Source organism: Hylaeus volcanicus, chromosome 1 (assembly GCF_026283585.1).
Source record: "Hylaeus volcanicus isolate JK05 chromosome 1, UHH_iyHylVolc1.0_haploid, whole genome shotgun sequence".
Taxonomy (NCBI): domain Eukaryota; kingdom Metazoa; phylum Arthropoda; class Insecta; order Hymenoptera; family Colletidae; genus Hylaeus; species Hylaeus volcanicus.
In genome coordinates, this window is record NC_071976.1 from 23,711,328 (window position 1) to 23,717,535 (window position 6,208).

At 40.5% G+C, this 6,208-nt stretch overlaps 1 protein-coding gene across 1 annotated transcript in view; it reads right to left on the reverse strand.

Moving 5' to 3' along the window:
- LOC128878817 (homeobox protein Hmx) overlaps window positions 1-6,208 on the reverse strand; it is a 41,086-nt gene that overhangs the window by 23,441 nt on the left and 11,437 nt on the right. The window lies entirely within an intron of this gene.

Here is a 6,208-nt window from a genome sequence, read left to right on the forward strand (position 1 = left end):
ACAGAAAATATTCCGTTTATCGCCCAATTATCGACCAAGTGTACTACAATCCATGCATCTAAAAAAAATCGTGGATTCCTCATTTACGTAAATAAAATACAGCAACCTTCCAAGCATCACCTAGACACAATATGGCGAACCGTTCGTTAACCCCCGAAGGAAATTAGGCGATCAACGCGAGTCGAACAAGTTCCGTGCCGCGTGGAATACGCTAGCGCGCTTTCTGTTAGGTTCGATCGAAGAAAAGAAGAGGAAAAAAGTACAGCAGACTCCGATGCGGCAATCATTTCTCAAACTTTATAACTTGATATAAGCCACCCCTCGACCTACGTACGAACCGTAGTGGGACGGAAGCGGTAGAGGTGAAGCAGCAGTGCCTTACATTATCGATATTACGAGGCGTCGATAAAAAATCGCATAAAATTAAGCAAGCCCCCACGTGCTCGCGATAAAACTCTCGCTGTCTTTGGCCTGCGCGAGGATACGTATCAAAAAGAGGGGGCCTCTGAGGCAATTTTCATCGTGTGAACGGGCTTTTAATCCTAAAATGTATTTCGCCTCGCATTATCAGCTAAAAACCAGTTGATAAGGGGAGGAATTAATACCGTAGAGGATGGAATCACATTGCTCGACGTTTGCACGTTGAAATGCATGTTTCTTTGAAGTTTTCCATTCGTGCGGCACGAATAGCAAATAAAAGTATGATTTATATAGTCAATCCCACAATTTGTACCCTCTATGTCTATTGACATTTAAATTAAACGATAAGTTTGATGTTTCTAAATAATAAATTTTCCATTATGAATATATAAATGCGTAAAGTTTATTCGTGCACATGTTTAAAATGAAACATTTACGTGGAAACGTCAAATTTGTCTTTTAATTAGGCAATAATAATAGACGAATTTGTTTAATAGACGTGAAAGGTACGAACACTTACGAGTCTGACTGTACATTATGCTGAGATACAGTAGGTATCTTTGATACTCACATCGCTACGTTTACTATGTTGAATTATAATTTTGTCCATGGTGAAACATAAATTAATGAGCAATTGGAAACCTATATCAACGATTACAATTTGTTTCTGTGGTCTACTTATCTTCTAGGCCTACTAAATCCCTCTAATAATAATCAAAACGTGAAACCCCATGAAACGCATATTCACTATCCGTATATTATTTATTTAAGAAGTTTATAAGCGCGAACCACTGGTACTGCTACCTTTTATATTATGGATGAAAGTGGTTTTTAAGGAAAATAATTCCGCGCTAAGTAAAGTGAATTTTATCGGAGCACCTTTAGTGTTCTTGCTTCTCTCCGTGCTCATTTCACTTTAAATATGAGTGAATCCCTTGCATTATTCAAAGTTACCCCAAGTTGCTCCGTCGTATATATCCTAAACGTATCGTAACCGCACCGCTTGTATGTTACTTTGTGTTTATCTATACGCGCGGCAGTTTTTGGCATATTTTCGCGTTATTGCTTGTCCACCCGAGCAGAAACTTGTGATCGTCGCTTTCAGCGATCATTTTGGGATTTGAAAGAAATTACTCAATGAAAACATGTATTTAAAGAGACGCGAGCCTACAAAGACAGAAATGGGTAAAACTCATCTGAAACTGCGGGGCACAGCTAGTATTTAACAAAACAAAAAAAAAAACTACAGAAATTGTCCGTAGACACAAAAAAAGATCGTAGAAAAATATGGCGAGTACATTTGTTCGCAACATTCAAAGGTATGTTTCACATATTAATTTAGATAGCAAGCGACGCGAACTTTTGGCACGACCATAGAAAATCAAATACATTATGGAGGCAACAAGTGATTTCTGCAAATGGAACCCACGTTACGCGACCATGTTTCACTCTGAATTGATCCAGGCGTGTTGCGACGGCTCGGTCCTGGAAAAAATAAGATTCTGGATGGTAAACCGGTCCTGTGGGGATTGTTAAAGGCACAAGAAGGAAAGCTGGATCGGATCCGCGTACGTCATTCCCCGATCGTGGGTATGCACGAATTATCTATACGTTATGACGGGTTTCCAGGGTCCCTGCGATCAGGGTCTACCGAAATTTACTCTGACGTTCGTGAAGACCTGCCGGCAAATCCCGCGATTTCTCCAGGGACTTCAAAAAATCGCGAATGATATGCTGGAAAACCCCGTTCGTGTGGACGCAACGCCGAGGTATCGTCATCGTTTCGGTTCGGCGTTCTTTTTCGACGAGTTTCAGCCGTCACTCTGCTCGAAAAATACGCGATTTCGGTTTTTATTTTATTTTTGGCCACTCCTGGGATGTTTGCCGACGTTGATTCTCGTTTGATCGATGTCGACTAAAAATTCAGTTTTAATAAAGGATGATCTGTTTCGATTGGTCATTCTGACTGAGTTTTTGTTTTTTTTTTTTATTTAATGCAATTGGAACCTTTTTATATACACACGTAATAGAGTTGTTAGTAGAGTCAGACCGAGTTGTTCGTCGTTTATTTTTATAGGATGCAAGCTTCTTTTATTGAGTCCTTGGTATTGTTTAACGCGTTGGCTGCCAGACTCGTGAAAATTTCTGTGAAATTAAAATTTTGTCTCGAGACTGTTGAAGATTGGATAGTTTAACATGGTATTTAATTCTTTACCAAATTCACGAATACTATCAAAATTTATTTTCATTATAGCCTCACCTTTGGAATGAATTTGTCTAGTTCCTCAATGAAAAATCTTGTCACCCTAATATATTAAATATCGTTCCTGAGCTGTTTTCAAAAGCAGTTCGCCTCGGATCTAAGAACTCATTACGTCTAAAATGGTGTAAATATGCGAGCCCCTCGCGTATTTTACTCGAGGGCGAAGCCCAATGCTGCAATTACGAATGGAATTCGTTTACCCTGCAACGCCTACACACAAACGCACAACGAATCGTGCACCGAAATCAGAATGCTTTTCCCTCCGCTTTTCCCTGTTTAAAACAACTGCGGTTCAACGTTGATTAAGCATTACTCGCGTGCAGATGCACACTCACCTCGTAATTTAATCACGTTCTTCTTTTCATTTTTATTGCAAACAATTAAAGAAACTAGCGGGGGAAAAACTAGAGAGTGATAGGAGTAGATTAACGCTTAATTGATACCGAGGTGACAGTAAACTTCCTGTTACTGAACTGCGTATTCCGCTGGATATCTATACTCAATCTCGCTAATTAACATGCATTATGAATGCGGAGTTGGATTGATGTGTTCGACACGTATTCACGGGTCTATTTTTAACGTACTCGATTGAATGATTTAGTTTCGGGCTCTTCGTACCGTCAACTTTCGTTTTTTTCGAGTGAAAACAGAATCTCGTTAGTCTCGTTCATTTCTTGTTAATTTCTTTATCTAACACTCTAGCTTTCATGGGAGTGATTGATACTTTTAGTCACAGCTGTGTTAACGAATTAGTAAAAAGTAGTACTGCGCAGGGATTACTGTTTTTTAATAGCTGCACAGGAATATTCCATTGATTTACAAGAATGAATATTTCACTCCAGAATAAAACTTTCAATTGAATGTAAAGCTTCCATCCTACTATTCTCGATTAAACTTTTCGCTACTGAATTAATCAGCGGTATTAAAATATCGATGTCGAGTCCCTTTTAAAAGTAACATTTTTAATAATCAATCTCACGACATGTACGTTTCCGACCAATTCGTTGGCCACCTTCAGCTGAATTTACAATTGTATTATTAAAATAAATATTAAAACAGCAATAGATAAATTTCTCTTGCTCAAAAGACAAACCCATTGGTCTTCTAAGTCTCCTTAAGAAAATTAGTACCTTAAGAAAATTAGTACCTTTCGACATAATTTTTATTACCCACTAGTTTCTGTCATACATCGAACACCTGTGAACGCGGTAACGGCTTCTCAACCGAACAGGTTGAAAGTCCATTGAAACCTCAGATTCATGTGAACAAAAAATGCAACCTCGACTGTGCAATTCTCTCGATTACAGCAGCACTATAATACAATTGCACCAGAGCAATGCGTTCACCGAGTCTAATTTTTCTCGAGGTATTAATAAGATCCATTTTCATGGGAAACAATCCAGTTCCGCAAAACCGCTAAAGCGTTAGAAATAAGGACGTCAGGTGCGGCCATAGAGCTCAGGTCAGGTTAGGTTGCCCTAGAAACGATAATTATTCAAACCGGTATTACGTAGTAATTAATCTGGAGGCAGATTAGTGCCGAGCAACGCCACGGTGGGCGTTGACTGATCGAGTTAGCGTTGAGTTAGGGATTTCGCTGCTCGAGCTTGGCAGCCCCCGTAAGGTCGACTGCGCTCGTCCATCATCACCCCGTTTCTCCTGAAACGAGTTGTACATTGCCGGGCTCACAGACCGTGGTGTTACATAATTAACGTGACTTCAGTTTAATTTTGCTGCAGACAATTAGCGCGGCGAGCCATTCACCTTGGCTAAAGTCCCCCGGACGATTCGGGTCGGAACGGCGGCGTTTAACCACTTTCGTGGTCTTGAGCGACGCCCGCCAACTTCTTCCAGCTTATGGTTCATGCTAACCGAGGCATCGAGGTGTTGGTATCATGCGCGAACAACGCCGGAAGCTTCGAGTGTTTTGGAGCGTTGGAGTATTGGAGCTTAAAAGTATTGGAATATAAGAATCTTTGAGCTTAGAAGTCTTTGAGTGTAGGAGTTTTGGAGCTCAGGAATCTCGGAGCTTAGTAGTCTTGGAGCCTAAAAGTCTTTGGAATGTAGGAGTTTTCGAGCTCAGGAATTTTTGAGCTTAAAAGTCTTGGAGTGTAAGAGTTTTGGAGCTGAGGAATCTTGGAGCTTAGGAGTCTTGGAGTCTAAATGTGTTGGAGTTTAAAAGTCTTGGAGTGTAAGAGTTTTGGAGATGAGGAATCTTGGAGCTCAAGAGTCTTGGAGTGTAGGAATCTTTGGTCGTAATAGACTTGGAACTTAAGAGTCTTGGAGTGTAGGAATTTAGGAGCTCAGGAGTTTTGGAGCTTAGGAGTTTGTGAGCTTAGGAGTCTTGGAGCTCAAGCTCTGAAATATAAGAATTAGGAAGAGCGGACATCCAAGTGTGTGGAAGCTTACTATTTCCATTCAACATTTGTAACAATTTAAAATACCGGGGGAAAGGTACACTGTTGATTTGCAGATGTTTAATATTAAGAACGTCGACGTCTACGCGTCAATCATTACTATACCGATACTAATTTCCCATCACCGTTTTATCTATATTTTTTATTCTGTCAAATTATTTGATTATTCCCCGATGGAACGGTAGATATTTCCATAATATCGATCAGGTACGTAATACGTTTCGTACATCAATCTTAATTTTGATTGGCGTAATTAGATAGACACCTGTTCGGAAATAAATCACACTATCATCTGGATATAACTTGTATAATATAAGGAGTGTACCCATCGAACATTTTGGAAACCACTAATTGAAACTATCACTTTATAGAAAAATGTTCCGACTCTTTTTCGCCTTTAACATACATTTTCTATTAACTCTTAGACGACAGGGACGAAAAGATACCAAAATCCGTCTAACTCGTCTTCCTTGCGTAATCCTCGGGACTCTTTGCACGTTCCCATAACCGTGTCCCAGAGTGATCGAGCGTGAAAGCGCGTCTAACGACCGATGACATTTAAAAGTCTAATTTCGCTAATTCAGGGCGGCACGATATTCAAAGCCGTCGCGCGACGACAGCGAAGCCCTTTTCGTCCTAATGCGATCAGGAAAGAGGAGAAAAAGGTTGATTCGTCCTTCGAGCTCACGGGGCTCCTGCGAAACACACTGTGGGAGTTCCGATTCGGTAGCCGATTCGGTGTACCTGTTCGTGTGGCTACTGGTATAGACCTCGGAAGAAAATTAAAAACGACGGCCTCCTTCTCTGTTCACGAACAGGTGGAATCATCCACCCACACAGGGATTGAATTCATTCACACACAAGGGTCGAATTCGTACGGATACGAGGCCTGAATATCTACGCACACGAGGTCTACATTTCTACGCACACGAGGTCTACATTTCTACGCACACAAGCTCTGGATTTCTACGCACTCAAATTTTAAATTTCTACATACACAAGCTCCGAATTTCAACGCATCCAAATTCTAAATTTCTACATACAAAAGGCCCCAATCACAGCACACCCAAACTCTAAACTTTTACACACACAAGCTCTGGATTTCTAT